General features: G+C 33.2%; 1 protein-coding gene across 3 annotated transcripts in view; it reads right to left on the bottom strand.

Annotated features, from left to right (window-relative positions):
- LOC123674708 (E3 ubiquitin-protein ligase RNF19A-like) overlaps positions 1-27,456 on the bottom strand; it is an 84,178-nt gene that overhangs the window by 51,096 nt on the left and 5,626 nt on the right. For 2 of the 3 annotated variants that reach the window (XM_045609703.1, XM_045609705.1), the window contains exons 2-3: positions 20,888-20,960; positions 6,705-6,744 (exon numbers count right to left, since the gene is read on the bottom strand). The gene's annotated coding sequence lies outside the window, so the exon portion shown is untranslated. Of the gene's footprint in view, positions 1-6,704; positions 6,745-15,825; positions 16,136-20,887; positions 20,961-27,456 lie in introns of those variants that run through there. The other variant, XM_045609704.1, reaches the window with a different exon arrangement.

The raw sequence follows: 27,456 nt of genomic DNA, 5'->3' as shown, positions 1-27,456 counted from the left end.
CCGAACAAAAATGCCTAGAAACTTAAAATTTTCAAGTTACCTAAGTTTGGATCTCTAATATGGCGGTTAGGTTCGTTGATGTCCATAATTCGACTAGGGATTCCGTGACTTTGGTTGCTTTCTGTTACGTTCAAAAAAGCAGATTAGATTCAAATCGAGATGTAAATTTGTCATTCAGATCAGATCAAACTTCGTGGACAATTTCTTGTTGACAACGACATCAGAAGCATAGATAATTGCAGCAGAATATCGATAATACTTAATATTTCATCGATTACTGGGTTGAAATTTTGGGAGTTGATATAAAATAACAATTTCAAGCTTCATGCTCAATTTCGAGTTGATCATGTCATCAGAATCGCAGAAAAAGTGAAGCGATATCGAAAAGGAATTGAGATCTACATCTATCATTGAAGGGTTATGCTGCAGACAAGATGAACTTTTTGAATATGTGCTATGATAATTACGAAGTGGCTTGTGAATTACTCGAAGATCGTTTTGATAATAAACAGCAATTAATCAAAATTCATGTAAACTATCTTTCCGAATTACCTACGCAGAAAGAAGAATCAAGTCAAGGTTTAAATTTGTTTTGAGACGGTATTGAGAAAAACCTGAATGCTGTGCAAGTTTTGAATCATCCTATTAAACAATGGGTTGCTCTTAAAATTCATTTTATTACGGAATTTGACGATTACATGAATGGTAATCTTGAGTTGATGCACAGAAAGTACCGAGTCTTATCATTATGAGATTATAATACAACAGGAGAATATAAAGCTCTGGTCTCCAAAAAAATATGACACTTCATTCAATAAGAGTCTTGGTCCTAACCACTAAAAACACATTTGATCTTCAACATAGTCACCTTCAAGGGTGATACATGTACTCCAACAGGCTTTTACATTTTATTTTTAATACCTTTTTTTGGAGAAAATTCGTCTTTGCCTTCATTGAAGCCAAATTTCTTTCCTTAAAGTATTATTTTGAGGTCTTCGAGAAGCCAGAAATCAGTGGGGACCAGATCTGAATAATGAGCTTTGTGAAAAGAGCATTCTCAGTACACGAAACTCGTTTTTACCTATTTTTTTTTCAAGGTCTCGATTCAGACTCAACTGTACCGAAATTTTGATACGCTTTTTTCTTGCTACTAACCACACCAAAAATGGTATGGTGTCATCCGTGCGCCGTTGTATTTTACTTCAAAATAACAGTAGGGAATGAACGTATTCTCAAAACTTGCACAAATAGAAAACAGATATAATCCTAAATAAAAAATTAGATCTTCTCGAGTATGAGATGGAGTCTTACGTTACTGTACTTTGAAATAGGACAAGAAAATAGCATATTAATGATATAGGTTGCAAGCGCAACAGGCTTGATGGCCCGACGGGGACAGTATGTGCTTTGAGCGTACTTACGCGCACGTATATTATACTTATTTTTTATTGCATCATAACTTCAAAAACAATGCCGGAAATTTTATATCAGAATAATGTTCCTTTCAATTTTTAATCACAAGCTCATTTGACAATTCATATGACTGATTAAAAAAAATGAATGCGAAGCGAGAAGTCTCATCAGATATTTTAAATTTAATTGATTATGCTGAACCAAAATTGACATTAGAAAAAATCCAGAAATTCTTTTTATTGGGAGTTCGGACGGTAATCTTTGAAACACGGAGTGAGATTTCGCACGCATTTGAGAGTGCATGTTTGATAAAAATTACTTTTTTCCTTCTTTTTTTTAAGAAAGGTATACAGCAATCCAAATTTCATATTAAGCATTACTACATTTAGAATAGATTTATTGTGAGTTGTGTAGTTTTATAAAGTTATTGAGGTTCAGTGTTGTTTAAGAACCATTCGGAAGTTATGTTGTATGAAACGAATTTCATAGTGTTATTACATATTGAAACAAATTATTTCACGAGTTGTGCAGTGAGGTTTCATACATTTTAGAGAGACTGCTGTCAATGAATGAAATCTAACGGTTAACTTTTTCGAGGCACCGTAGATTGAAAATAAAAAAAGAATTTGAAAACGGTAAATTGAACACTACTTTGCACGAGACTTATCTTCGCAAGGTTTTTTCCAAGAAAACAAGAATTTCTTCGGTAGCCATTGAAATGAAGTTCTGGTGACAGTACATATCACAACTACGTGATTATCTAAGAGAAACATAATGGCTTCAAAGTCAGCATAAATTCATAATCAGCTACGTGTGAATATTAAAGCGGCTTCAATTACACAGTTTCCACTATCCAGGCTCTCTCCTTTCTTGTGAAAGGTCACAGTTTGTTTTTCATATTATATTGTTATACACTGGGGAATACAGATAAAAAAAACATTGAAAGTCGTTTGAAATTCTCACCTGAGATAGCCTAACCATGACGACCTCACAGAAATAATCAAAATAAAAAAGAAATTGCTTTCATTAAAAATTACATCGCCATTTTTATATTTCGACCAATCTATAGCAATATTCGTGAGAAGTTATAATTTGATGTCAGGATCTTTTGAGCACTCCTTCATTCATGCGACATAGGAGACCACAGAACTGTTGTACATTATTATCAATAGGTTTCATAAACCTTTGATTCACCTATCAACTCGTTGATTGTATGGAGTTTTAAATCTATGGAAATGCCAAAAATGAACTGAAATTGAACACAGAAATCATTTTATCGAGCAAATCACCACGATAAAAGTTTTTTCAATCCAACATAAGACCAATCAAATTTTTCACATCAAATTGAATACAGTGCTCTCAGGGAACGTTAATATATACAGGGTGAGTCTTCGACCTGTATATATATTTCGACCGAAGATTTTTGAGGTCAAAGGACACACTTTTTTCCTTTACCATTTTTTCTGATTCGACCCAGTTGAAAAGATATAGGCTGGGGAAAATCCATAAAAAGAATTAATTTTTAGTTATATCTCGCAAATGGAATGGAATCGAAGGAAATGATTTTCGGAATAAAGACTCACTCTGTATATGTATAAATGAAAAATAATGCATACACAGAAAGTTTCTAAATTGATGCAAAAGATTTTAGTGAGAGGATCTTTTATATAATTTTCGTCCTATACCTGTAACTCTTCACCAAATATTTTGTTTTTGGTAAATATTTTCTATAGGGGAAAAATTTAGACCAATAAAATTTGGTTACACTGATAAGGCTGAAATGATCCTTTTTGACAGTAATTTCAATATTGAAATTTCATAATGAAGGGGTGGAAAAATCAAACCGTAAATATTTCGCCTCAGAGTTTCCATTAACATTTTTCAAAATAAAAATTCATCAAAAAAAAAAATTTTATATGCAGCTTTTTTGTATACCGACTTTTCTTCCTGAAACTTGAAGTATTGTTTAGATTTTTACACATGAAAGGCTCTATGTTGGGAAAGTCATATGAATTGATTAATATCAAATAGGCAAGTTGGTAATGTAGTCTCAAAAACAAATATCTATACATCTATTACTTTTTAAATTCTCGAAATTATTGGAGATTTTCCAATTTCAATAGTCTGCAAGTTGTAGGGGAAGGGGTTCAGAACAAAAAATTAAAGGAGACTATCCATCTTCTGCATTAATTAAGAAATACCCTGTATTTTCATAGAATTTTCCTGGGTCTGTGTGAGAACTCTTGAAGGTTCAGACCTGTGTAAGTAAGGTGGAATCTGATGTGTGTAGGCATTATTCTCGGGCCACATCGCTACTTCAGGCACACCACTGTTGAAACTAGAAATTTCTTTTCCAGTCTGGAGACTGAACTGTCGGCCTTGAATAAGGAACACAGGATTTTAACCAGCAGACCAACTTTCGCTAAGTTATGCAGAGAACGCAGATACCTACAGAAACAATAACTACTTCTCTCAAGCCTGGGGGGAACAATGTGATATAGCAACTGCGAATTTTTTTGATTAACAAAACTTCTTCTTAATTTTTGGAGTATTCACATACATAATGAAATTTGAAAAAACTTGATCAATCAAAAAAGATTTATAGTAGAATGAAAAAATAATTTCTGCGAACAAAATGTTATGGGAAACAATACCAAAACCACTTCAACCAAAAACTCATATAAAACAGAACAATATAAATTAATTGGGCAATCAGACGAACACGATAATCGCATCAATTTCTATCGGTTCGAGAACCCATCAACATAACACACAAACTCAGATCACTATTTATTAGTACAGAGTAACAATAAAAAACACAAACACCGATTACGAAACACACGAAATTTCGGATCTCAATTTTCAGGTCAATTAAAGATACCGGTTCCAGATTTGAGGATGCGATTACCTTACCTAGGCGATTACAAAACGATTCGGTAATCGAGGCGGTGAAGAAATCGTTTTCGGGTCTGTCGGCGGTTCAGAATTGAATGTCGAAGTGCAGAACCGGTGTTCCCAACGATTAACTGCTACGAAAAAGAGGTCAAGGCTCGGAAATCTCGGTTACAACGACGGTTCAACCATGTTCAATATAGTTAGGCTAAATGATGATTAAAGTGAAACAAGAACTCGACATTTGGAAGAAACCCCAATCTTCATTTTTGAAAAGAAAATTGATGATATTGAAGACCGTTGAATAATTATGTACCGATAGAATTTAAGATGAAAAACTCTACCAACGGTTGTGGCAGTATGATTCGCTCCTCAACAGTACCACAGGTCATACGTATCCGTCATGTAACACTTTTATCTCCCGAGAAGTTCTAATTTGGACATGCTCAACCGTATATCAGAAAGAGATGAAATTTCTATGGAACCTCGAACATCCCAAACGACCCAAACCCAATAGACATGCCAAAATTATCAAAATTGAACAGTAGACCGCGACAAGGTATGTAGCACCAATATATTTGCAAATTTTCACCTTTCAAATAAATTACGTTGTTCCATAAATATTCAGAAATGAAAAGTGTCAACAACCAAGAAAATAGCGAGATCAGCAGAAGATCTATCAGAGGAGTAACATTAGTCCAAGCCATGTAAAAATATAGAATAGGAACTGAAGGTACAGTATTCCCTCAGATGGGTGAGAGCACGTAGAAGGTTTTGGAGAAATCATATAGAAAAGAGACCAGAGGAAAGATTGACCAAATGGGCAGAAATCCAAAGCACGCAAACCTTTGAGCTGACCACCAAAGCGATGGAAAAAGACTGAAGAAAACGAGAGCTCGATCATACGGGACATATATTGATAACAGACAGAAGACACAGGACGTAGTTCTATTGGAATGAGGAATAAGATGATGAAAGCGGCACTGTGTATCCACCAAAATTTTTGATGAAACTTCTTACAACCCATTCCAAATATACATACCAAACTTCATCAACATCAGTAGAAAGAGATATACAACGTTAAACTATAAGTCCCGGGACTGGCGCACGGATTGCAGTTAAGTCTGGATCGAGATATTTAAGGTTGAATGACGCTACATTGAATTTGTTGTTTGAAAAATTGATAAAACATTGTTTTTGATGGGAAAAATACTGTGCAAGCAAGACAATGGCTTAACAATTGTTATTCAGTCTCTGCTCCAGCGACAACAACGGTTGAAAGGTGGTATGCTGACGGTCGCTCAAATTCGACAGATGTTTCAGAAAAAATCATAATAGTCCACGAAATAGTTTTGAAGGGATAGTCAATTCAATTTGCGTGAGATAGCGGTGAAGTTGGTTATCTCCAGATCTGGCTCCCAGTAATCACTGGCTCTTTGCAGACCTCAAAAGAATGCTCCAAGAGAAGAAATTCGACTGTAATGAAGAAGTGAATGCCAAGGTTGTAATGAAGAAGTGAATGCCAAAGTTGAAGCATATTTTGAAAGCAACGATGACACTTTTTACAGAAACGGTATTCAAAAGTTAGAAGAGCGTTCGAGTACATGTCTCACTTTTGAAGACGATTATGTTGACGAATTATGTCGGATTTTGAAGAAAAAATTGTGTTTTACGTAAGGAAATTCGAAAAAATCAACAATGTGTTTTTGTATGAATTGGACGGTAATATTATAGTATTTGGGATTTGAACAAGTTGTAAGCCTAACTTCGAAATATGTATAAGAATCTGCCAATTTGTGGATGCAACATAAAGCTTTCATAACTCAAAAACTCTAGGCATTAGCTGTTGATTAGATGTTTATTAATTTGAGAGTTGATTAGCTGTTCAATAATTTAAGACATTTGAATCGATTCCTGATACCTCTAAAGTTTACACCTTGGTTCCCTAAAATTCTGAATATAATATTCTGGAATAAATTGTAGTTAAATATTTTTTCCTTGTCAAAAAGGTGAAAACACAATCCAAAAATTCTTCACGTGAAATTCCATAGAATAGAAAATAATTTCTATACTCAAAGTGAAATTAACTACATAAATCTTTTGTTATACTTCGTTCTTCCTAATTCAAGAAAACGATCAAAATATCGGAGAATATTTTCAACTGTAAAGTCCTAGTACTAGTAGTTAAGGAGTTATGAAATTTGAATTGTTACTTCTTCACAGCGCTTTGATCGATACCCGAGCCTCGACAAGTTCGAATCCGAAGAGGACCAGTAACTTTTTCCATTTTATAAACAGTTTCTGCAATAATTTTGGCTAGGTATTATATTAGATAGGAGGAAATAATAAAGAACCATTGTGTTAAATTCGTATTTTCATGTTTTTTTTTAGAAACTTACTGGGTATGGATGGCGTTTTCTCCTAGACTATACTGAATAGCTGAAACAAAAAATATAAAGTTATTAGAAATCTTAGATTTATTCAGCGGTTTGAAAGTGAATAGGGTATTCTGACTAAGACAAACATCGATATATAACTACATACATATAAAAATTATTATATTCATGAAAAATCAAGCTATACTATATTGTGTCAAAAGAGTTACCAATAGCGGCCAATAATCCACAATATTCGTTTCGCTCCCCTTTTCAAACACAAAAATGCTTGTCTTCCTATTAGAAAACCCTTAATAAACATCACAACAATTTTCGAAGTGCAAGAAAAATATTTAATGGTCATGATTTTAATAACCGTGCGAATAGGAAGTTGAAGTTTGTTTAAAGGTTTCATTAAATAAAGACCGCATCATGAATATTCAGTTCAAAAGTAGTATCAATTTACAAACACATAACGACATCCTGAAAGGTTGCAAACTTCTTCATATTTCGGAAACCGAATGTGATCTTGACTCATGGAATCACAATCAAATTTGTGGAAGCGGTATGTCAAATCCGGTTGTATTAAGGTTTCATTTCAATATACGGTGAGAAAATGAGAACACAAGCTCAAACAATGCACCAAAAAATTATATTACGAATATTTTCGATATTAAAAAGTTTGATACGTGAATTTCAGCCGTGAAAAATAAAGATGAAATATATTATGCGAAAAGTCTGTTAATAATATTAAAAAATTTTTTCTTGATTTCGATTGAAGGAAAAATTCTAAATGTAGTTATCATTATTCCAATAGAGCAGAATGGTAAAAAGGCCATTCAGATGAATAATTTTTGTCGTTTGCAGCGATAATTCGAAAATTATCCATTCAATTCAAAATTCCGAAGGTGAGTCGATAATCAAAAATCTCAAATTATGATCATTTCTCTTTATGCTAATACGGAACTGAAGTGGCTTACTTACTATTCAACCATTATGTCATTGATGCGTCATACCATTATAATTATACAATCATGAGAGTGAACAAGAGCAACTCTCAGATCATAAACTTATTTGAATACAGGCTATTATTAAACTGATTCAACAAGCCTTATCCAGAGTATCTCGAACGAATATAAATTATTCGCCTTGTCCAAATCCACAAGAAGTAAATAGCTAATAAACTTTCTCAGCCCAACTACCATAAATGCTGATACCCATATACATAATATTAAAAAATGAGGGACATTAATTGAAACCAACAAGAAAGAGTTGAAATTTCAAATTCTTTTCATGTGTGATCGTTTTTGATTTTTATTATCACGGAAATTTATCTTGAATTGGTTGGAAGTAAAATAACACTTTTCAACATAATTGTTGAACAATATGTTGACTTCCTCAAGTTATGATGAAATTAAAGCAACGTTTTAATATGATTATTGGACTGAATTGGAGAATTCAAGGGATGCCTATGTTCAGGAGTAGATGCAAACAGTTAAAAAAAAAGAATATCTCTTCGGCCTTCAGCAATAACAAACACTGTGAAGCAATTTTCCAAAGACAAGAGGTGAAAAGTTTAGGTAGTACCGATTTTAAGCTGCGTTAAGAATAGCGAAAATTCCTCGCAAAAGTCACTCGCGCGAAACTTGCTCGCTTCGAATGAAATTTCGCACTACTCAAAACAGAGCGCAATTCAGCGCGAAAAATTGCCTCAACTTTCCAGTTTTGCAGCCAACATTGAAATTTGCTTTGTTCCTCCAGCCGCGTTTTATATTTTATCAATGTTATTTTTGACCAAGAAAAGAAAGAAGAAAAATTGCTCTCGAATATGGTGGAGCAAGTGGACCACGTTAACACTAGGCAAATCCCAATTACTGAAACTCCATAACGCGCGCACAAAAACTGTCTGAGATCCGGCTCGCAGCGACTGAACAAGGCCCCTGCACTTATCGCAATTACTCGGGGGTGGAGGGGCTCAATTCCCTCGCGAAATTATTTCGCGAGGGAATTGCGCCTAGTATAAACGCAATTAGAAAGCGAATTTTCAAATATTCATCAAATCTAAGAAAAAAATCAACACTTCAAGCACCAAAATTTCCAACTCTCTAATCAATAATGAAAAGATTTGAATTTCGATTTCCCTGGGATTCACTGAGAAGTGAGAATAATACCATTTGAATTTTAAAATATATTTCTCCCGTTTATTCAAATAATGAATTTATTTGCATGAGACCGAACGTTGGAGCGTTCCAAAAATAACATATCGAGAAATTTGAATTGCTGATTATTGATTACATTCTGAAGCGAATTGAAAATATTTCGAGATGAAAAAGTTCATTTGGATGTTGAAATAATGATATATACCTACTTATTTATGCAGGCTGACTTTGAGCTGGAACGAAATGATATTTGATATTCTAATTATAATCTCATTAAATCTTTAAACGGCGTATCATTCCGAAATAAATCTTCAAATATTTCTGCTACCAATAAAAATATTCGATATCGGGAAAGGTCAGCAAGCGCTTTAAGAAAATTCTCAAGTTTACTATCAGAGATAAATCAAATTAATGATAGGAATCAGAGATTTAATTAACATCACGGATATTGAACCAGGTCTGCGTACGGTAGATAAGCTTCTTCAAATCGATACACAGTTGTGTTGTCGGTAAAATGACGAGCTGCAATTAGAGGAGGCTTAATCGATTAGTTACCATCAATGTTAACCAGAGATGAGGCATTGTTTACTTACCATCGATGTTTTGGTTTGATATTAATATTAGACGTAAATTGCCAGTAATCAAATACTGCATCTCAACATAACACAAAAATACTTGTAATTGCTAATAAAAAACAATTATACTTCACTCATTCAAGCAATGACATCAGTAATCGAAGGAAGACTGTTAGACTGTGAGAAGGAAAACAAATTTTTAGATTCTATTCGGAACGTTTCATTGTATACTGGAAAATTAATTAATGATGATTTATTAAAAGTTGTATGAAACAAATATTTTATATAACAGTTGAGTTGAGTCTGGATGTAGATATTCATCGACTATCTTAACACAGGTAAAATCATAAACAGTAAATATTACATAACTTAATTGGATCGATAGAAATTAAGAAAAGTCATTTAATGCAAAAGAATAGTTATTTGTTTTACCAGGCAGCAAAGTAGTAGGAATGCAGCCAAGGCAGTCAATCTACTTTGCTGCCGATTTTAACATATAATTTTTTCTTTGATTGTTTATAATGTTATATCTAGGATATTGTATTTGCAAATTATTACAATTCCCACAATCTTTTTATTTTTTCTGTTGGAATGGTTGGTTGCTATGAAAATGTATGTCCATAATAATTATAATTTGCCAATTTATAAAATATCTGACAGTTTTTTTGGAAAAATAAAAAATTATGGACAGTGATATCGACTTAGAAGTACTTACTCCTCCAGAACAAGGAAGTTGGCAAAAAATATTGATTGTAACAAAATGTCGAATGTTTCATTCTCGTTTCAAAAAATTATTCTGCTGCCTAGACAGGAAAGCCGTTACTTTGCTGCCTGGGTATACATGAATATACCTGATGGAAATTAAATCAAAAACAATCAAAATCAATTCTTGTAAAGAGACAAGATGAAGAAGGCTTGGCAACACAAACATTAGAAAATTTTCAGTGAGTTTTTCTAATTGAAATACAGTTGGTATTTCGAATACTATATTCCTTTGACAAATTTTAGTGAAAAGGGACGTTAAAAGAATGTATGTATTAAAGGCGAGCCACCGTTCCAAATCCTGTTGCTAACGTGCGGTCAAAATAACATGGAAAACAGCAACCGAATTACCTTATCCTCCTATCGGATCAAATGATAGTCACGAAGTAACGACAGAAATGCACAAAAAGCGAAAAACCTATAACGTTGGAGTTCACTCTTCGTGGTCATTCACATTACACGATAAAACTTGGAACAAATCAACTTTCCAAGAAAATAAATGAAACCCTGCCTATATTATCTCATGCCCACACAAGATTAGGTTTAACAATTATCCAAAGAATTCTCTTCCGAGATAAACACTATAGCTGTGCATTAACAATTGCTAAACCAGCACCGCACTTTCTGAATTCAAATTCAATTAAGAGTCTGTTTAAATCATGGAAATTCAGGAAATTGTCCGGCGTTAATTCCAAAAAATTTTCATGCAATCGCAATAACAAAGTAATTAAAAAATAAGTCGCCCACGAAGTGACACAGGATATTCTTTAAAGTATCCTTTACGTTATTGAAAAGCAAAATATGATAATCGGTAGAAAGTTCACGAGTAGATCAAACGAAACCAAGACTAAGTTCCCTGAACGTAATATGTTGCCAACTTAAAATTTATTCCAGAATATAAAGACATTGCCCGATCTGAGAAAGAAAAATATTGAAAAATTCATCTCTCCTACACTAATTGAGCTGAAGCTTTGCTATAAAAAAAATTGTATTCAGTACGATCATAGCATTACACTTTCAAAATTTCATAATTCTGTGTAGAAAATTCCTCAATTTTTTGCCTTAAAAAGGAGTAGACCAAAATTTCTAGCTAGGGGGATCAACGTGATATAACAAATGATTTTTGTACCAAATTTAATGCTAACAGCTCTCATAGTTTCCGAGAAAAGATCTGGATGGCAGGCGAAAGGAGAGTTTTTTTCATTCGAAATTTGGATTCTATACATTTCAAAAGTATTGTGTAAATAATAATAATAAGCCAAAGCAGCAAAAGACAAGCCATCAGGTTTGACATTACTCTCCTCAATTCAGAAGAATACCTCATAATAAAATGCCTCAGGCTTATACATAAAATAATGGTCTCACCTGTGCAATCTGCAAATTCAAAAAAGGTTGGTATCCGATTAAGTAACAAGGATTTACCGAGTTAAGACGGTGCCATCAATATTTGAGTGAGATGGGATTAAATTAGCTTACGATAAGAAAGCGCACCATAAATCTGAAAAAACACTCGAGATTTTACAAAACGGTTCATTATTACCTCTATCAGAATGTCTCAATAATGATCATTGGAATTGTTCCAAAAACAATTATATTTCTGAAGTTTCGAAACTTTATATTCAAATTTAAATATAACCTGCAAATTATGATCAATTATTTTTCTCTTTCGTCATAGATCTTAGACCATTTCAATAAAATCTAATGGGAAATATGTATTATGCCGCAGGGTTATTTTTTTCCCATTCCGAATTAGGTAAATATTTGAAATTTCATACTTCGTAACTATTGGAATTTATTCGTCAAGCATCATAGTAACTTTTTTATGGTAATAAAGGTAATGATATTCACTAGTCCTCATTTCATGCTTGTATTTTTGGTACTTAATTTAGCGACATCATCAGACCATTAAATTTAACATCGAATAAAAAATTTAAAAAAAAGTTCACCCAAAAGTTTCGGTGTCATGAAAGTTAAATGATTCATTTTGTAATTCTGAACAACTAACCTCGAGATCGAACCGTGAGACATTATATACTGTTATAAATTAATTTTTCAAATGAGTTATAATATTACATAAAATATAGAAAATGATAAATTGTTGTGTAATGTTAGTAATGTTCTGTTAAATTTTAATAACTCCACCATTATGTTTTCATTGACAGAGCCATTCAACCTAATTTTTTGAGGATATGAAATCGGGTCAAGGTTTGAGAAATTCGATGAGATGAATCAACACATAACTGAATGGTAATATGACTCCACTATTCCAGTCCTCTTGCGAGTTACTTATTTCTCAGGACTACAGTCATACCCTGAATAGTTTAGAAGAAACAAAATTTTTGAATGCTGTATAGCCGATGGATGAATCCTCGAAAAAATTATTCGTTAAAATAAACTGCGCGTATTTCTATAAGCATCAAACGACTAAGACATTTTTGGCACCCAATTGACAAAACACCTTGTAAAGGATGTCCCAAATTTCGATGCTCACTGAAAGCATATCGGGAACTATAAGTCTTAAGAAAAAAATCTTCAACGACCCCAGATCTATATTTTCGAAATAATAAGATATCAGAAAGCAGGTTGTAGATATCTCTATTCGTTATCTAGTTACAAGGCGTTTTTCTGAAAAATGACTTGTTCAAATATTTAGCTCGTCTAGGTTTCTGTTCGAGATATTCGAAAAATTCTAAATTATGGCTTGTGTATATTCACAACAGATTATAGAAACTAATTATCGTTTCAGAAATGGTGTTCCTTGAATCCAACGCAATTTTTTAGCTGCATATTTGACGAAAAGCATCCCATTATCAGTGTTCAAAAAAAAAATTTATGGACTATCTTTTATATGAATATTTTTCATTTATTTCGATATTTAATTCATTTTTAGTCCATTGTATGATTGTAATTAGGTCTTATATAGAATGTCCCATTTAAGAAGAATTTAATTCTCGTTTTAAAGATACATATAGAGGGGAGTTTGTGTTTTTTATATGAGATACACTATATATGACTTTATTTCTACAATTATACGATGGACACAACATGAAATGACAAAATAAATGAGAAATATTTATATACATATAAGGTGTCTCATTCAAGAAATGACGGCTGAAATACTGCGTTGAAAAATATAGTCTTCCATTCAAAAAACACCAACTTTCCTTCATATCTCTCAAACGGTAATTGATTCCTATGATATGTTAAGTATCACATAAACCAGCGGTTCTAAAACTATTGCTCTTCGTGCCCCCTTGTTATAGTTTGAAAACACCCTTAACTTTAGACGTAGGAATTCAATTACACTCCATTTGAGAATAGACCTGTTGAACAATCACTACAAGAAGAAGAAGAACTGATAGATGTTTCATCAAGTACCTTACAAAAGTCAAACTTTGTTAATAAATCTTCAACAAACTTCTGGATTGACCTTCCCAACGACCACCCCGTTATAAAAGCCAAATAGCTTAGGGTTCTCTTGCCTTCTCCAATGTCTTATCTTTGTAAAATTGGATTTTCTGCTAACTTGAAATCCAAATACACAAAAAAACTTCGAGTAGAAAATTAACTCAGAGTGGCCATCTCTAACAAGGAACCAAATTCAGGTTAGCCATTAATTAAGCCTCAAAATGTTTCTTTGCATTGGTAAATAAAATTCCAATAAATATTTGGCTCTTTAGCACTTCATCTGTATTTTTTTATTTTCAATCTTTTGTGCGCCCCCCAATCATGTCGTTAACTGATTAGTCTTCCTTAGAGGACGTGCCCCACAGTTCGAGAAATGCTGACATAAATCATAAAAATTACTGCAAAAAAACATGTTAGAATTTTTCGAATATCTCGAACAGCAACCAAGATATAGCGAAATATTTGAAACGGTAATTTTTCAGAAACGCCCTGTAACTGGATAACGAATCAAGATATCTATGATCTGCTTTGTGATATGATTATTTCGAAAAAAGAGCTCGGGTGGTCTTTGAAGATTTTATAGTTCTCGAGATGCTTTCAGTGAGCATCGAATTTGGGACAGCCTGTACAGGGTGTTTCACGTAAGCGGGTCACTGGATTTTGTGGCTTATCCTTTGAGCAATATTGAAAAGTGACCCATCACAAAGATAGTATTTTTCACGGACTATCCGAATATGTTATCAGAAAAACTATCGATTCAGGACAGGGAAAGTTATTGAGAAAAAACCGTTTTTCAAAAAGAAAAAAATTGGCAAATTTCACTGATTTTCAAAATAAGAAGGCCTAGATACTATTTCTCGCCTATTGTCAGATCTTCCGGTTCCAGAGCATTCAGAAAATATGAAAAATATTATGAAGTACAGGGTGGGCAAATTTCGATGTTTTAGCACTACAACTTTTAAACCAGAGGAGATAGACAAAATCTGATACCCCATTCTCGATCTCTTTTCCTGAGAAACTAACAAGGGTAGTATTCATTTTTGGCCTCCTTCTTTTGTTTTCGAGTTATAAGCGAAAATTGGAAAAATGGTGATATCGAAAAACATTTATATCTCCGCTAATACTGATGATAGAGCTCTGAAATTAACACATTATACAGGCACTTTTTTACGTAGAATCCAGTGGCGTGCTCGTATTTTCAAAAGGGTTTTTAATTACGAAGCTATGACCCAAAGTTATATGTTATTTCAAATGGGAACACTAGATTTCTGTGACATTTTTTGAAAGCTTATTTTTTCCTGATTTCAAAAATATATAACATCGTATGATTCGTGTCAATATAAATAATAGAAAATGATCAAAAACCTTTTTTCACCTAAGAGTCTCAATATTTTTATGGTTTCAACTGTTGACGTGCACAGAAAAATTGAGCTTTCTATAACAAGAGCAGTGTGCTTCCGTCAATCATTACATTTTTGAAATCAGGAAGAAATAAGCTTTCAAAAAATGTCACAGAAATCTAGTGTTCCCATTTGAAAAAACATAACTTTGGGTCATAGCTTCGTAATTGAAAACCCTTTTGAAAATACGAGCACGCCACTGGATTCTAGTAAAAAAGTGCCTGTATAATGTTTTAATTTCAGAGCTTTTTCATCAGTATTAGCGGAGATATAAATGTTTTTCGATAACGCCATTTTTCCAATTTTCGCTTATAACTCGAAAACAAAAGAAGGTGGTCAAAAATGAACACCACTACCCTTGTTAGTTTCTCAGAAAGAGAGACCGAGAATGGGGTATCAGATTTTGTCTATCTCCTCTGGTTTAAAAGTTGTAGTGCTAAAACATCGAAATTTGCCCACCCTATACAAATATTTTGCAGAAAAAAATGGTTTTCTTGAAAACCGGAAGTTCAAATGAAGAAACAATTGGTGAGGAATCTCTATACCTTCTTATTTTGAAAACCAGTCAAATCTGAAAACAACAAATTTTCCTCAATAACTTTCCATGCCTTAAGTTCGATAGTTTTCCCAATAACATATTTGGATAGCCCATGAAAAATACTATCTTTGTGATGGGTCACTTTCCAATTTTGCTCGAAGGATAAGCCACAAAATCCAGCAACCCGCTTACGTGAAACAACCTGTACCTTCGTATAGAAAATTCATCACGAATTCCAACCTGCCGATTTATAATTGGGACCGCAACACAGCGAGCACCTTCGAGACGAAAATAACAACTTACTTTGTGATCGGGCTTCGAGAAACACCTTCACAGATGTTCGGAAACTTATCACAAATAAGCGTTTTTCACAGAAACCTCAAGTATAACGTAAACACGAGTAAACCGCAAACCGCGGTATCGACCGATAATCTCCAAGACGGATCGATCGAATACGCGAACTTTCGCTTAGATCGCGCTAACGAGAACCACCAAAACGCTACCTATCGCGCCAACGACCGTACTGGTTGTGCGATGCGAACTGCGAGTAAATAGGCGTATTGTGAATTTGTAAGTTTACATTTTCCGACGATATCTCATATCGCACTCGGTCCGAGTATGCGTGAGACCGGTCAGATAACGAACTACGGCTCGTTTGGTCGCTGGTGGGAAACGTTTTTTTTCAATGGGATACGAAAGACAAAAGCGCGGCGACCATGCACGTACCATGGGCCCATTCAGAATCTCTGTCGGAGGAAGCTTTGAATGCCCCGAAAGACCGTTTTCAATCCGTTGATCCATTCAGGTCTGGCGGCAATCGCATAAAGCCAGTTACTCACGGATATGGACAAAGCGAATTGAACCGTGATGCATTGCTTTATGATTTAACGTTATTTGCGATAAAAAACATTTGGGAGTCGTTTGAGAAAAATGTACATTTGCTGGACCCATAATAAGCTATTTAAGGTCGTCTCACACGCGTCAGTCACGTCGCGTTTCCGTTCCGTGAAGTATCAGTCGCAAAGAATATGGTTCATTGAAAGTGGCGCTGTCTACACTCAGCCGGCTCAGTCACGAATCAGAGGCATTAGTTTCACTGCAGTCACCAAAACATATGCAGACGATCTCTTCTGAACGATATTTTTGTTTTGACGGATGGTATATTCTAAATTTTACGTGAAAGCGAGAGTTACAATAGTAAATTCTAAAACAAGTAGCAGAATGGGCTCCTATTCCAACACGAATGCGAAATTCGAAAACGAGCGACGAAGGAGCGAGTTTTGGAATTGCCTTCTGCAACGAGTATTAGACGATATTTTCTCTATTTCAGTCAAGTTTTGTGGAATATTGTCGAAATTCAATGAAAAATTGAGATTATATATGCTAGTAACTATTGTTTTGTATCTTGGCAGTTGGTGTGACTGTTATGAAAATTGACAGATTACGGAACTTGAATATGAATCGTATGTTGAAATAATTTACAATTACGCATTAAATTCGTGAATTATGTCTGATGAAGTCGATTTAACACCACCAGAATTAAGAGAAATTGCGAATATGGTTGTCAATCATTTCACTAAAGCTAAATTATATTATATTGACCATTTTTGACGTTTGTTGAAATTCGATAGAAAAATATAACTGAAAACGATGCTGTAACGAGTTCATTACAGCACTGTTTTAGGAACTGTAATGAACTCATTGCGATACTGAAATAGAGAAAAATATGTTCTTACTAACGGACTTGTACAAAGATAATTGAACCGTGATGCATTGCTTTATGATTTAACATTACTTGCGATAAAAAAAATCCGGAGTCGTTCGAGAAAAATGTATATTTGCTGGTCCCATAATAAGCTATTTAAAGGTCGGTTCACACCTGTCAATCACGTCGCGTTTCTGTTCCGTCAGTTCCGGTTATTTAAAAACACCCGAAAGTCATGGCAAGGATTCAGAAACAAGGAAATTGAGTGCCGTAAAGTTAAAGCCGAGATACGTTGAACGGCGTTTGTTTGCTTGGGAACAGCTGCTTGCAAAGCAAAGACGAAAGGGATTTCTATATCACATTGTAACTGGAGACGAAAAATGGGATCATTACGATAATCCCAAGCGCAGAAAATCATCGGGATATCCCGGCCATGCTTCCACTCCGACGGCCAAACCGAATATTAACGGTCGAAGGTCAGTATTTACTGGGACCAGCTCGGCGTTGTGCATTACTAGTTCGAATTAATGCGTTTAAGCCGAGCATTGAAAGACAAACGTCCGCAATACAACGGAAGACATGATAAAGTGATTTTACAGCATGACAATGCTCGACCTCATGTTGCTAAAGTGGTCAAGACATACTTGGAAACGTTGAAATGGGAAGGCCTAACCAACCTACCATATTCTCCAGAAGTAGCTCTCTCGGATTTCGATCAATGACACACGGTCTGGATGACCAGCACTTTCGGTCTTATGAAGAACTGAAAAATTGGATAAATTCGTGGATCTCTTCAAAATATGATCAGTTTTTTCAACGCGGGATTCGTAAACTGCCCGAAAGATGGGAGAGAGTAGTGGCCAGCGATGGACAATAATCATAAATGTTTTTTTACAATAAGGCCTCGAATTTCGGAAAAAAACGGCGGAAGCAAAGTTGTACGCCTAAGTTTTTAAGGGTTGATTCACACACATCAGTCACGTCACGTTTCCGTTCCGTCAGTTCCGTCAAGTATCAGTCGCTAGCAAAGAATATGCTTCATTGAAAGTGGCGCTGTCTTCGCTGAGACAAGGCAGTCACGAATCAGAGCCATTAGTTTCATTGCAGTCATATTAACGTCAGCAGACGATTTCTCCTGAACAATTTTTTTGTTTTGACGTTTTGACGGCTGGTATATTCTCGATTGTATGTAAAAGCGAGAGTTACAAAAATGTTCTTACTCTCGGACTTGGAAAAAGCGAATTGAACCATGATGCATTGATTCATGATTTAACATTATTTGCGATAAAAACAACATAGAACAACATATTGTTGCCTTATCATTGGTAAACTGAGCTTTCTCACTGACAATATGGCACTATAAGCAAAGACATATTTAAAAATTTCTTTAGATTGGGTAAACTGTTTATTTGTCCCATCAAAATGATCTAGTGCAATTAAAGCCATGAATCAAGAAAACATGATATTGAGAAGGAATGGTTTCTGATGAGATTTGGAAATTTGAGAAAATTTTACCACGAAATTATTCCACAGGATGTTTCAAAATTAGGGTTTAACAACAAACTTCTCATTAATCCCGTATAGTGACTTATTAGCCAGTATTTCACAAAATTTTGTAAATGCAAGTTGAAATTAATAATTTTATCTACAGTTTACTGAAAGAATTTCGAAAATTGAGCAAAAAATAAGAAAACTATGAGAATTCAGATTTTACTAAATATCAACTTGTTGCGTTTTTTTGCACCTGAGTGTATTTTATGTGTACACTCTGAAGTTTTAATAAAATATTATATTTGAAGAAAATCAATGTTTTTGGAAGGCGAAACCGTGAATGAGACAACCTTTTTTTTTGATCATATTCATTTATGGTTATTGCAATGAAAACGTTCGCGCGTCAGTAAACTCACAAGTGTATTAACGCTTATTTTTAAGCGTACTTTTCTGTTATTAATAAATCATATCAGTAGTCATGAATGAATCTTTTGAAGACGTTTATTTCCTTGAATTTTAAATCGGAAATTTGTTTCCATGATGTTTTTTCGTTTCCATATGACAAAGTTTGTTGGTCAGATAATAAATCTCCCTGTATGAAGAGAGGTCTGAGGGTCAGCTGTTAGGGCAGTCCAATGATGAATGAAATAAGGGATGGGGAAATCAAAGAGTACCAACACGAAGATTTGAAAAAAAAGATGAAAGAAAGATAACATTTATCAGAATTAAATGAGAAATAAGTAGGTATATTGAAATTCATAGATTAGGAAGAATTTCAATTACTTGATATTACGAATAGATACTGCATCTTGTCAGTTGATGCATTCACGAAATCAATTACCATTCATTTAATAGTGCGCTTTCGCCAATTTGCAACGAAATAAATTTGTCCCTAGTTTGTGGAACAAAACCAAAAATAGCTACTACAAAAATTCTATGAACAACATCAGTCCACTCCTACAAAAACAAATTAATTTCAATTTCAGGAAAGTAAGTTACGTGTTCTCCGACTTTCCAAGAATTGAGATCAATTCTTTATTTTTAGAAAATAAGACTTATATTAATATGCAAACCAATTTTTGCATCAATAGATTGAAGCGAATACTTTCCGATAACCAATATAAACATTCGTGACAGAATTATTTCATGTTTCATACCATTCGAGGAATGAATTTGACACTTCAAAATGCATCAATCAGATTATCAATATAGGAGGTCCAATGTATCAAAGCAATTCATTTCAATACCAAATTTCATGCATATAACTTCAATTGTTTCCCTGAAAAGAGCTGCGAATGGGCAAATTTTTTATTGGAAAATTGGATTTTATATATTGCAAAACGTGAATTGTCACGAATTCTGAAAAGTTAATTTGTTTTTCGGAATCATTCCAAATATTTATATTATTGAAAATAATAAACGTGAATGTATCAACGCAGGTAGCGTTGAAGCTATCTATTTCGCCATTTTTATTTGATGGGAAATAATACTGAGTGAAAAAGAGAATTGGTCAATGAAACGCACAATTGGTATAATTCATTCTATTTTATTGACAGGTCTTTTGTAGGCAGTAGACGGTCGTTATAAGTGGTATTTATATTTGTGGAAAAAATCGGAAAATGGAATCATATCAGGGGAATAAGGTGGCTTGATGATATAACCTTTTAGTTTTAGACAAGAAATTCGTTATCATACATAGAGCGGTTCAGAATCTATAACTTTTCTTTCCGCCAATGTGTGTTTTTTTTCATTTTTTTTTTCAAATAATTATTTCAGCAATTCACCACAATAAAATTTAATCATTATATTGAATTGAAAACGTATTCTTCATTCTTTATTTTCATCGATATTTGAGAAGAAATAACAAAATTCAACACAACGAATAACTGAGTTAGGGCCGGTATTATGAAGGATAACCGACGGTTCAACCGTTGCGTCAACTACCAAATTCTTGACTAGAAATACGGAATTTGGTAGTTTAGCACGGTTCAACCGTCGGTTATCCTTTATAATACCGGCCCTTAGAGAACTGAGGTTCAAACTCCGCGTGAGGCGTTGGGGCAACAGAACGACATAACAAAAATTCAACCATCCTTTCAAACGGTCATTCTAAATAATCCATTCTTGATTCTATTTTATTTTCATAAGGTAAATATCAATTATACTTACTGTTTTCTCTCTCAAATCGTCATAATCCAAACAATGGTTTTCCGATTCGGGATATCAAATGATAACGCCTTGTCTGGAATGAATAAAAATGTCATCAGAATGAGACCAAAGTGAAAAGAATGAATAGTATATTCTTTCATAAGGAGAAGAAGTGTCACTTTTTATGGCGAGCCTGTGTTTAATGTGGTAATTGAAGGCAAGTCATGAAAATTGAAGAGCCACTTCTACTCCGAATAAAATATGTTATTTTTTTTTCAAACGTTTTGAAGTTCATAAATATCTGAACATCCATCTATAAATACAATTTATATCAATGATCGTAATAACTGATTGATCAATGGAAAATTTTCCAGGTTTCGATTGTCATGCTAAATTAATTTTTGCTGAGATGACATAGTTGATAGTTATCATTGCTAGGGTAATATTAAAAAGATTTTAAACCTTAAATGTGAAGGAGAGTAAAGACTAAATTTCATTTTTCTAAAAGGTTGATTATTCATAATTCGCGAAATTGAGAATCCAATTTCTAGAAACATTCTATGAGTTCATGTAATCTAAACCTTTCGATTAATGTCTTGGGCCTATACATATCGGAAAAAATATTCAACATTTATCTTATTGAAGAAAATAACTGGGCTCTCGTGAGATATTTTGAGTAACATTTATTCTGAGATTGTTTACAAACTTGAATGTATATTGACGTTATATTAGTAAATAAAGTGATCAAATGTGAATACACCGACCTAAGTGACCTTAGGTTTTATCATTATAGAATTTGAACCATATTTTATATATTCCCATCATTATTTCGGAAAAAATAGAAACAAAATACCAAATTTACTTCAGTTTTACTGACCTCTATCGATATATTACAATTGAAATCAAATCAAAATAAAAATTTATTAAATGTATCGGGTATCCTAACCTAAATTCGTTGTCTGGTGAGAGGGATTTTAAAATCTCTTTGGACTAGAAAAAATGAATGGCGGATTTCCGGGCTCGATTTTTGAGAGAATGATTTTGGTGAAACTGCAACTTCATAAATTTAACTGTTTTCAAAGCTTTTCAAGAGAAAATTGGAAAATGTCGTGAAATGAAAAGTTCCCATAACTTCTTTATTACTATAGACATATTACAGCACTTTTTTCAGTAGAATTGATTTTGAGTTAAATACCAATTCAAGTTTTTTCATTAGAAAAAACAACGATTTCTGTATTAAATAAAATTCTCAAAAATATATAGAGAACACGATATATTAATTTCTTATCAAACTATAAAATCATCAAAAGTTTGAGTTTCACACTACAACTCCACCATATGCCTATCTATGATAATCTGTGAACTTCAAATAAAAAAATATTCGCTGACAATCCAGGTCACCAGATTGAACATCGTAAGATTTTTTCAACCTTTTCAAATTGATAAATGTTTTTCTTTGAATGTGATCAAAGGAAAAAATCTAACGGTGTTAAATCCGGATACCTTGGTGACCATCGAAGAAGATCTGAAGATCACAGATTATTATAAGGATACAAGTTTGTATTATAACATCAAAAAATTTTCCATTAATTTTTTCTAGCTCAAAAATTATAACTAAAAACGATCAATTTTGAAATATTAAAACAAGAATATATTCTAGGAGGGCTAGGAGATTTCCAAAAATTTACGGGTCAGAGCAGCTGTAGATATGTATCTATCATAGAACTAAAATGTCGAAAAACATTGTCTAGAGAAGAAACAAAGAAAGTAAGTATAGCATAAGAGTTCACAAGTATTTCACTCATTTCAAAACGTCTTCATAATTTGTAATGCAGCTTTCTAACTTATCACTGATACATGGCAATAAAAATTCTGTATGTATACATATGTACATTTCAATCTCTTGTGACTTTTCGCTGCTGTAACTTTCCTCGGTCGAAACGTAGATAATTAAAATAATATGAATAAATTCTATCACGAACTTGGCAATTAGCTGCATTACGAAATGCGTGTACATGAACAAAAATAATGAGAGTGCTTCCATTCAATTGAAATTCCTGATATGTTGTCCTGTGAATTTTCGTTTATACGTGACTAGACATCTGAATATTGATTTGAAAATTGAAAGTAAAGACTAAGTAAACACAACTTCTTAATTTTATAATACTTGTCGGCTCCTTTCTATAATTTATTGTTCAAAAGTCTAGCATAAAATTAACTTAAAATTTTCAACAGGCACAGAGTGAATCTTCCCATAATTCCATCAAAATGTCTGTATGATTTTCAAGTTTCAAACCGGGAATGGTCTGAAATGGTAAGGTTCGACTCACTGGTGATGAATACGAATCACCAGATAAGCACATGTTCCTTGTACACACGATTTAGTGTGATACATTTTATTAATAATTATTCATTGATATTTTCACATCGCCATTTTGTATATTTCATAAAGGCAATTTTCGAGTAAATGTTTCATTTTGATGACGAGTTCTACCCTCGATTCTACCACCTGTTTAAAAATAGCTCTCTTTTGAAAACACAATCCTTTCAAAGTCCAAACATTCAATAATTTTACTGAAAACCTAGGAACTTCCTAAATATAAACGTTTCATGATATGGGATATAAAAATAGTTACAAATCAGCAATTTCAAACTTCCTTTTGTCCACCTGTTTCTAGATAATACGGAGATATAACTTCTGAGAAGAGATGGTTCAAATAACGGATGCATTTAAAACTTAACCTCTGAAAGCACAGCATTTCAATGTTATCGGTTTGTTCTTTCTATAACAATTATCATGTGTACCAACGTTGGTGAAACGATAAAGTCTCGGATAAAGTCTTGAAGACATAGAGATTATTATAGGTTTCGCCAAAATAATGTGGTAATTGGTCAGGACCATTTCTGAGTTGCGCACTACAAACGTTTGTAGAGGATTTTTTTCTCCGAATGCTAGAATAAGAATTAAACAACGGAAAACGAAAACAATGAAATTTTGACGATGCCTCACATTTACAAACAGATCTTTTCAAATATGTTTTATTATCAGCACTTGTAGCATATCAAAACAATCAATTAATATGCCTCAACGAAGTGATTCGAATAATCAAGAGAAGGAATCATTTATATCAATAGCTTGCTTACTCATAAAATGAATAAATATAATTTTGGAGAGGAAAACATAGTTATTCACAACGATCTGAGCCCATTTTTCTTTGTCGACCTTGGATTTCAATAATCAGTAAATAAACAATACAATTCACTTGCATTTACATCTTTTCGTTCCATGTAAATGTATCAGAAAACATCATGAATCTACTTTTCATTATATAATTATCATAAAATACTCTTTGGACATCCGGAACTGAAGGAAGTGTCACATTTAATCCTTCTGGGATTGAATTCGTCGGAAATCTCAGAGGAAATGATGGAGAATCGAATGCATTCAACAACTATTTCATTAAAAACAAGTGCCTAATTAGAATGATAATTAACGTTAATGTTTATATTGATGTTGATAAAGTGCGTCATATATAAAGTCTTTCTTGTGAAGTAAATACTGAAAATTGATTATTTTCAAGCTGAATTGACGTTTGTTCCGGTTTCGATTATCCTACCACGGCACCTACAGAGTGTCCCAAATTCGGTGCTCACAGAAAGCATCTCTATAAGACTCGGAGGAAAAAATCCTGAATTGTGCAATGAACACAAAATGAATCAAATCTCGAAATAAATAAAAATATTTATATCGGGTGTCCCAAGGTGAGTGGCCTATTAGATTATTATGGAAACTATTGATGGTAAAGATTTCAAATTTTGTGGATAGATATTTGGCCATGTAAGGTACATTTTTAAAATAATTTCACATTTCCAGTGTTGCCGGATGTACGACAATTTGGCAACAACTTTGTTATTTCGAATAGGACATCCGGTATTTCTATTTTTTTTATGATACTCCATAAAATATTGAATCTATTCACTCTTACTTGTCCATCCCTATCTTCAACGGTTTTTGAGTTATTAATTATTTTTCGAAATTTTTGATCAAATTGGCGTATTACGAAAATGACTCTGGTTCGCTCAATATTTGAGATTTGAGTCAGAAATTTTGCAAGTCGTTAGATATTGATCTGATCTGTGTCACTGCTTTTGAATTATGGTTGTCAATAATACAGGACGGACCAAAAAAAATCATCATTTGCCAAGTTACAAAATTGTAAAAAAGTCTATTTTTTCAAATTAGACACCTAGTATATTTTTCAATTTTTGGAATCAGTACAACACACTCTACAATTTTTCTATTCACGTCCCTATACCTATCTCAACTGGATTCCGAGTTATATGCGTTATATGTGTATATCTTTCTTGAGCCATTATTTATAGAAAAACCTCGGAACAAAACACCTGTTAGGCAATTATTGTTTATTTTGACATTTATGGATTGAACTGATTCATTGATATATCGATCTATGAACCACATAGAGAACATAACAATACAAAATATATTAACACTTATTGAATCAATGTGAAATCTAATAAACACATATAACTCGGAATCCAGTTGAGATAGGTATAGGGACGAGAATAGAAAAATTGTAGAGTGTGTTGTATTGATTCCAAAAATTGAAAAATATACTAGGTATCTAATTTGAAAAAATAGACTTTTTCACAATTTTGTAACTTGGCAAATGATGATTTTTTTTGGTCCGTCCTGTATAATTGACAACCATAATTCAAGAGCAGTGACACAGATCAGATCAATATCTAACGACTTGCAAAATTTCTGACTTAAATCTCAAATATTGAACGAACTAGAGTCATTTTCGTAATACGCCAATTTGATCAAAAATTTCGAAAAATAATTAATAACTCAAAAACCGTTGAAGATAGGGATGGACAAGTAAGAGTGAATAGATTCAATATTTTATGGAGTATCATAAAAAAAATAGAAATACCGGATGTCCTATTCAAAATAACAAAGTTGTTGCCAAATTGTGGTACATCCGGCAACACTGGAAATGTGAAATTATTTTAAAAATGTACCTAAAATGGCCAAATATCTATCCACAAAATTTGAAATTTTTACCATCAATAGTTTCCATAATAATCTAATAGGCCACTCACCTTGGGACACCCGATATATAAGGTGTCCCATAAAAAAAATGAAGTCGAAACACTCAATACCTTTGAAACGGATAACATTTTTAGAAAGCCCATCAGAATCATTTGGACAATTCTGCTGCTGAAAAACTGCGTTAAAAAATATAGGGTGTCCCATTCAATGAACACCTCTCCTTCATATCTTTCAAATAAATATCGAATGTAATTAAACGAAAATTGGTATTAAGAGGTTTTTTGAGGTGTTTGAGGTGAATTCAAACCTGATGTTATTATTGCTCTCACGGTTGCTTAAAACAATTAGGGTAGCTTTTTTACCAGGATATGATGAAGAAGTCGATTATTTCACTGAAAAATATGCTAGAAGTACACTAAAAAAAGTTGAATCTTTATAAAAGAAAAAGAGGTGTAGGTGGCGCCTCCTACGAATAAGATCAATAACATCAGGTTTGAATTCGACACTCCAAAAAACCTCTTAATACCAATTTTCGTTTAATTAAGGACAGTATTTCGAAAATCATTAAAAAAAATTAAACTAAAATAAAATTTTAACACTTTGTATCTTGGAAATAAAGTGTTTCCAGACATTATTTATTTGGACAATTCATATTAAAATATTGTTAGGAACCACTTCCTGAATTTTGTCAAAGTATTTCTGAATCACTCGGTTTTCTCCTACTTCGTATAAATAACTTAGAAAAAAAAAGAATAATATTTCAATTAACCCCACTAGGAACTTATAAATAATCGGAATGAGTGCTCATTGAATCCCATCATGAAAAAAAATGAAAGCATTAACCGTTTGATAAATATCTATTTCCAGTTGACAAACAGCAGGTCATCAGAAATAATGAGAAAATAACTGTTTATACGAAAAGTAGGGTAATACTTAATTGGTATAACACTTATGTTTATGCGAATTAAAGCATCTTCATAATATTTGAGCTGATGTTATTGTGTTCATTGAATAATTCGTTATTAACAACATGAATGGAACTACAAGATGAAAGCGTAACCATTAATTTACTGATATAAGTTATAGGATCTTTAACGAATAATGATCATAATTAGAATACCCTTTCTCAAATAGAATTCAATTCAAGTAGTAAAAGTTGCTCATCAAGGAATACCGCGAATTTCGAACAACGAATCATTATTTCATTATATCCCGTTGAATAAAATTATTTGGTAAATTACATGTTGCGCGATGTAAACTAAAGGTTTTTAGCTAGTCGTTTCAACCCATATCCCACACATATTAGATAGAATTTAAATATGGTGAACAGGGTGGCCACGGAAAACATTAGCTAACCAATGGTCACAACACGTATGGCAGCAAAACGGTCTCGTAAAGCTAGTTATTAGACCAATTGTAAAGTCCCCGGTCTGATGCACAGATAGAGGTGCTAGACTAAATCTATATGATTTTTAGTCACTGTCAACCTTCAAACGATACGTGTCAAAGTTTGACA

Source organism: Harmonia axyridis, chromosome 3 (assembly GCF_914767665.1).
Source record: "Harmonia axyridis chromosome 3, icHarAxyr1.1, whole genome shotgun sequence".
Taxonomy (NCBI): domain Eukaryota; kingdom Metazoa; phylum Arthropoda; class Insecta; order Coleoptera; family Coccinellidae; genus Harmonia; species Harmonia axyridis.
This window is presented reverse-complemented; position numbering and strand designations above follow the sequence as displayed.